Source organism: Neofelis nebulosa, chromosome 14 (genome assembly GCF_028018385.1).
Source record: "Neofelis nebulosa isolate mNeoNeb1 chromosome 14, mNeoNeb1.pri, whole genome shotgun sequence".
Taxonomy (NCBI): Eukaryota; Metazoa; Chordata; class Mammalia; order Carnivora; family Felidae; genus Neofelis; species Neofelis nebulosa.
The window spans coordinates 682716-690576 of NC_080795.1; positions in this window are offsets into that span (position 1 = coordinate 682716).

Consider the following 7861-nt stretch of genomic DNA (forward strand, 5'->3'; position numbering starts at 1 on the left):
TTTCCTGCAATTTGGGGCAGGCGTTTTTGGGCAAGTGCACCTATTAAATCACTGACCTTATTCCAACGTGGCCTCTTTCTCACATCTGTGCTTGGCTTCGGCTTCTCACTCACCAGACTTTTAACGCTCCAAAAACTGCACCGGAGTTAATGCAGGCAATTCCAGAGGTAATTTCTAATGATACACTATGGATGTTTTATAGGTTTTCTACAAGGACAAACATGTTGCTTTAGAATTACTTGGAGAGGGCACATGATGTTACACTATTAATTAACTATGAAGGGTAAAACCCGGGGACACATACAGTGTGGGCTCATGCCTAACCGAAGAAAAAGCTGAAGACGTGTCTCGGTTCTTATCTAGGAACCCATAGAAACACTATCGAAGCTCTCTCCAATCAGAGAATGTAAAATGAATATATGGAGGAACCATATTCGTATGAAAATAATTCAGTGAGGTGATTAGTCGATTCACATATCAGATTAGGATTGAGCTTGAAAGGGATGGGAGGCCAACATTTTTTTTGAGTGTATTATGCACTAATGATAACTTTTGGATTTAAATTTTTTTTCTTCCCTTTTCCAGAAGAAGGGAGAAGGGGAGAGATCATAGACCAGCAAACTATTGATTTGTGACATTTGAGGGAAAATTGAAGGCTTTTTTAAAAATAATGGAGCAGTTGAAGGTTGAGGGGCTGTCAGAAAGACAGTAGTTGTTCGTAGTCCTTTCTTAAATGCCTCCACTTTCTGCCCTTTCCCAGCTCTACTATAAATTTATTCAAGATAAATACCGATCTGTTCATTTCTCGTCGTTAGGGATCTGTTTCAAGTAATTACTTGAGCCTTCTCGAGTCTTCAGTATTCTGAGCAGAAGGGCCCAAATGAAGGCGTCAAGAAAGCACACCTTCAAAACGTGGAGGCTTTGGCTTCCCCGTGTTTATGAAGGTGCTCCTATGTTGCGCATAGTTGAGACGTTCTGATGAAGTCCCCTCCCTGTGGACTTTCTAAACACATCAGCCTTTTAGAAAAGCCAGGAGGCTGAAAATGCTTAAAATATGCTCGAGTATTGTTGAGCACTGTCAGAATTAGAAAGTCCTCCTGCGCATCCATAACAGAGTGACCATAACTCGGTTCTGATGAAAGATCATTTTGGGGTGCTTCGTATGGCACAGGATGTGAGCCAAGAACAGGTCTCCTCCAAATTAAAGTCTGGAACAGTGCAAATGTTCTGGGAGCGGTGCTATCCAAAATGTAAAAATGAAGTTTCGAGAGAGAGACTGTTGACTTCAGCGCCCTCTTTAGATTATTATTCTCAACCGTCACATTAGATATTTTGTTGACCTGCCTTAGGACTAATTTTAACTTCTTGGTCTATTTTTATGCGTTTCATCTCAGTCAACAGTGAGGTTACAAATACAGACTTTTTTGGGTAAAACTTATTCAAATATATATTAGTTTGAAAAGGCAAGACGGGTTAAAGTAATGAAAACACAAGGTCCGTGTGAATTGGAGTCACATCCTTGGTGCTGTTAAGTCCTGTATATTTATTAAAAACCGACCCCGATTGGTAAAAAGTTCTGCATTCAGCCTCTGGAGACTGAGCCCTCAGATCACACAGTAGCCAGAGCTGAAAACAGGTATTTGGTTATGTCAGACTGTGTTGCTCATTTGTCCAACCTGCCATATATTTGCTCACGTTCCCAGTAATAAAAACACAGAGGAGAGGCGGTTTGCCTTCCCAGCCTGTTTTCTTGTGGCCTTATCCCGCCGTCAGCCCACACCTGTCTGTCCTCCCTGCCACGACCCAGCTCCTCAGCCACCCCCTTGGTGGCGCTTGCCCACCCCAAATCCGTTTTGCACATGGCGTCCAAGAGGGCTTCGAAGAGGAAGACATCATCACATCGCTGTGTTCCTCAGAATCTCCTGAAAAGTTCTTTGCTACAATAGTGTGTCACTTTCTGAGTGTGTACCCTCCACAGCCCACTCTTTTCAATCCATTTCCTACCGCGAGCAACTGACCTGTGACTCAACTCTGAATATCCTCCAGACCCGCCTGGTCCCCTGCGGGTGATGACGACGGTTCTGCTGACGGGGCTTTTCCTCTACTGCTTGGCTGGCTGCGTCCTTCCATCAACTCTCTAGCCCTCCCGAACGGCACCTCTCTGTTGCCTTCTGTGACTTACTTTAGCCAAATTAATCATTTCCTCATCTGGTTTCCCGGAAAAGTACATCCCACATGGTGCCGATTGTTAGACGTATTTTTTTTTTTTAATTGAAATTGGGATTCACGTGACAATCAGCATTGGCCAACGAGTCAGGGGGTTCGTCATTGCTTGTACCTGGGTGTCGGGCTGGGAGTGAAGTCCCGGGGATGACAGTGGAGCTTTCAAGGAATTCCACGTCCCAACTCTCACGGTGGGACGGACAGCGGTGTCGTGTAAAAAGCCCAAGCATCAGTGACTGGATTGAAAAGTGATTCAGAGGAGGAAAACGGTGAACGTGAAGCGTAGAAATGTCATAAGCAATGTACCCGGCTTGTATGTTCCTGTTTACCCATGCATTTGTGCCACAGATTGTTAAAATCAGTGTCTGTAGGAGACTAAGTTCTTCATAGGACTACAACCTGGTAATGTCAAGAAAAGGAGAGGAGCCAAGTGTCTAAAAGTCGTGGAGTAGGGAGCACCAGGGCTCTGTCCCTCCACAAAAACAGCTGGTACACTGTCCGAATCAACTTGCGTGGAAGTCTAAAATCTGGCCCAAAACCTGTACAGGAGGAAAGCGCAGTGAAGAAGCCGCTCTGCTGCCACTGAGCGAGCGTGGTGGCATTTTGCATTTCCCGCGTGCTGTCCCCCACCCTCCGGACCGCTGGCGGTCGTGAAGACGGCGGTGGGAGCTCCTGGTGCAGGCTGCTGGTGCCGGAGGAGCGATACAGACTCTGTTCTCAGTGGACTGACGAGCTGTGCATCTGTCCAGTGACCCCCTGAGGGACTGGGGCGAGGGGTGGCCTTTGGGCATTTGCCAAATGCACGTAGGAGCAAAGCTACTGGCTGTGGCAGCCTAAGACGAGCGAAAGAGAGACCAAACCCCTGGGGAAAGAGGACTTTGGGAAAGGAGATACGTGGGGGGAAAGGGCTTTTAAAAGCCCCTGCATATTCCAGGAAATCAGGAAGTCCACAGGCATGCCCCGGCCGGGCTGCATACGCAGGACCGAAGAATGCTCCCGTCTTTCACTTCTGGCTGAACTTCATGCTCCACTCATTCCGGAAGTGAAAGCTGAAGCAGAATTCATTTTAAAAAGCCTAAGCATTGAAGGAGTATCCCAACACACAAACCAATCTGCAAAAACTACAAGTGTATTTTTTTCGTGTGTGTGTGTGTGTGTGTGTACATATACAGAGATACTTTTGGCTTCAGGCATTTAAGGTAACCATTAAAACAGACTATATTCACGAATCAACATGATACATTAGTAACAGGATAAAAACCTTGTGATCATGTCAATAGATGCCAAAAAAAAGCATTTTCAAAGTACAACATCCGTTCATGATTTAAAAAAAAAAAACCCTCAACAAAGTAGATTTAGGGGGAACATAATAAATGTCTTGCATGAAAAACTCCACAATGAACATCATCCAGTGGGGAGAAACTGAGAGTTTTTCCCCTAAGGCCAGCAATAAGACAGGGATGTCCACTCTCACCATCATTATTTAACATAGTGCTGGAAGTCCTAAGCCACAGTAATCAATGAAAACAAATAAAAACCATCTGAATCACTAAGAAGTCAAACTTTCACTACTTGCCGATGACAGGATACTATATATAAAAAACCCGAAAGACTCCCCCAAAATTGCTAGAATTGACAAATGAATTCAGGAAGTCACAGGATATAAAATCAGCATACAGAAATCTGTTGCATTTCTATATTCCAATAATGAAGAAAGAGAAATTAATAAAATAATCCCAGCTACAAATTGCACTGAAAAGAATAAGATACCTGGGAATAAACCTAACTAAAAAGGTGAAAGACTTGTACTCCAAAAACCATAAAACACTGATGAAAGAAATTGAAGATGGCACAAAGAAATGGAAAGACATTCCATGCTCATGAATTGGAAGAACAAATTGAAAGGGCGGGCCTACGCCGGCGGACTCCATCTTGTTCTGTGTCCTCCACCTTGAGTGACTATGTCCCCGACATGACCCCTTTTCCGGGAAAATCGCAGAAACCTCAGACCGCGCCTCCTTCCCTTGAGTAACCTCCGGCTCAGCCGTTCAAACTTCCTGATCAAAACAGCCCAGCGACCTGCCTAACAGGACTCGACCCTTCCCCAGCCAATCGGCCGAGGCCACGACCCTTCCCCAGCCAATCGGCTGAGGCCACAGCCATTACCTCACCAACTGCCCCTAGACCCCTATAAAACCTTTGTGCTTTTGAGACTGGCTCTCCCTGGTATCTCACCGCTGCCTCGGTGCAGGTAGGGGATTGAGCTCGAGCTAGCTGGAATAAAGGCTCTTTTGCTTTTGCATCGGACTCGGCTCCCTGGCGGTATTTGGGGATCACGAATTCTGGGCATAACACAAATATAGTTAAAATGTCAGTACTACCCCAAGCAATCTACACATTTAATGCAATCCCTATCAAAATACCAACAGCATTTTTCACAGAACTGTAACAAACAGTTCTATAATCTGTATGGAACCACAAAAGATCCTGAATAGCCAAAGCAATCTTGAAAGAGAAAAACAAAACCGGAGGTATCACAATTCCAGACTTCAAGTTATATGACAAAGCTGTAGTGACCAAAATAGGATGGTACTGGCACAAAAATCAGCACACAGTTCAATGAAACAAAATGGTAAGCCCAGAAATAAACCGACAATTATATGGTCAATTAATCTTCAAAAAGGAAAGACTATCTAATGGGAAAGTCTCTTCAACAAATCGTGCTGAGAAAACCGGACAGTAACATGCAAAAGAACGAAACTGGGCCACCTTCTTATACCATACACAAAAGTACATTCACAATGGATGAAAGACCTTATGTGAGACCTGAAAACATAAAAATCTAGAAGAGAACACAAGCAATAATGTCTCTGACATCAGCTGTAGCGACATTTTTCTAGATACGTCTCCTGAGGCAAGGGAAATAAAGGCAAAAACTATTGGAACTACACCAAAATACAAAGCTTTTGCACAGCAAAGGAAGCAGTCAACAAAACTAAAAGGTGGCTCAGTCAGTAAAGCATCAGACTTCAGTTCAGGTAATCAGCTGGTGAGTTCAAGTCCCGCCTGGGGCTCTTTGCTGTCAGCACAGAACCTGCTTCAGACTCTCTGTCTCCCTCTCTCTCGGCCCCTCCCTCCCCCACTCATGCTTGCTTGCTCTTGCTCTCTTAAAAATAAATATTTAAAATAAAATTCATAAAGAAAATAACAAAAAGGTAACCTCTTGAATGGGAAAAGATATTTGCAAATGAAATATCTAATAAAGGGTTAGTATCTAAAATATGTAAAGAATTTATACAGTTCAACACCCATAAAACAGCCCAATTTGAAAAAATGGGCAGAAGACATGAACAGACATTTCTCCAAAGAAGACATACAAATGGCCAGCAGACACATGCAAAGATGCTCAACATCACAAATCATCAGGGAAATGCAAATCAAAACTACAATGTGATATCACCTCACTCCTGTAAGAATGGGTAAAATAAAAAGCTTAAGAAACAAGTGTTGGCGAATATGTGGAGTAAAAGGATCCCTTGTACACTGTTGGTAGAAATGCAAACAGGTGTAGCCACTCTGGAAAACAGTATGGAGGTTCCTCAAAAAGTTGAAACCAGAAGCACCCTATGATCCAGCAATTGTGCTACTGTGCCATCCACCCAAAAGAACACAAAAACATTAATTCAGACAGATACCTACACCCTTATGTTTATACCAGCATTATTTACAATAGCCAAATTATGAAAGTAGCCATGTCCATCAGATAAATGGATAAAGAAGATGTGGTATATATACACAATGGAATATTATTCAGCCATAAAAAAAAGAATGAAATATTTCCATTTGCAAGGACATTGATGGAGCTAGAGAGTATAATGCTAAGTGAACTAAGAAAGGCAAATACCATATAATTTCACTCATGTGGAATTTAAGAAACAAAATAAACAAGCAAAGGAAAAAGAGAAAGAGACAAACCAAGAAACAGACACTTAACTATAGAGATCAAAATGATGGCTACCAGAGGGGAGGTGGGAGAGGGGATGGGTGAAACAGGTGATAGGGATTCAGGACACTTGCTGTGATGAGCACTGGACGATGTATGGAAGTGTTGAATCACTATATTGTATACCTGAAACTAATATAAGCACTATATGTTAACTATACTGGAATTAGAATAAAAACTTAATTTAAAAAAAAAAGGCCTACCAAGGGGCATCTAGCTGGCTCAGTTGGTAGAGTATGCAATTCTTGATCTAGGGGTCCTGAATTCATGCCCCATGCTGGGTGCAGAGCCTACTGAAATTTTTTTTTATTTGTATTTATTTTTTTATTTTTTTAATTTTATTTTTTATTTTTTAAAATTTACATCCAAGTTAGCATATAGTGAAACAATGATTTCAGGAGTAGATTCCTTAGTGCCCCTAACCCATTTAGCCCATCACCCCTCCCACAATCCCTCCAGTTTGTTCTCCATATTTATGAGTCTCTTCTGTTTTGTCCCCCTCCCTGTTTTTATATTATTTTTGTTTCCCTTCCCTTATGTTCATCTGTTTTGTCTCTTAAAAACCTCATTTGAGTGAAGTCATATGATTTTTGTCTTTTGACTAATTTCACTTAGCATAATACCCTCCAGTTCCATCCACATAGTTGCAAATGGCAAGATTTCATTCTTTTTGATTGCCAAGTAATACTCTATTGTGTGTGTGTGTGTGTGTGTGTGTGTGTATACACAACATCTTTATCCATTCATCCGTTGAAGGACATTTGAGCTCTTGCCATACTTTGGCTATTGTTGATACTGCTGCTCTAAACATGGGGGTGCATGTGTCCCTTTGAAACAGCACACCTGTATCCTGTGGATAAATGCCTCGTAGTGCAATTGCTGGGTTAGGGTAGTTCTATTTTTAGTTTTTTGAGGAACCTCCATACTTTTTTCCAAGGTGTCTGCACCAGCTTGCATTCCCATACTTAAATTTTTTTTAAAAGGGACTAAATGGGAGAGCATGCAAATAATATATCCAGTAGGGGGTTAATATCTAAAATATATAAAGAACTCATACCAATCAACACCAAAAAAAGAATCTGATTAAAAGATGGGCATAGGACTCAGACATTTTTCCAAAAAAACCCCATACAGATGGCCAACATACACATAAAAAGATGCTCAACATCATTCATCGTCAGAGAAATGCAAATCAAAACCACAAGATATCACCTCGTATCTGGCAGAATGGCTAAAATCAAAAAAGATGAGAAATAAAAGGGTTGGCAAGGATATGGAGGAAAGGAAACCCTTGTGTACTGATGGTGGGAATGTAAAACTGGTACAAACAGTATGGAGGTTGTTCAAAAGTTAAAAATAGAACTGCAGTATGATCCAGCAATCCCACCTATGAGTACTTATCCAAAGAAAAACGCTAATTTGGAAAAATTAATGTACCCCTATGTTCACTGTAGCATTAGTGAGCAGAGCCAAGATATGGAAGTGATTTAAAATTGTCCATCACTAGGGCACCTGGGTGGCTCAGTCAGTTAAGCTTACAACTCTTGGTTTCTGCTCAGGTCATGATCTCATGTTTTCGTGAGTTCAAGCCCCACATCGGGATCTGTGCTGGCAACACAGAGCCTGCTTGGGATT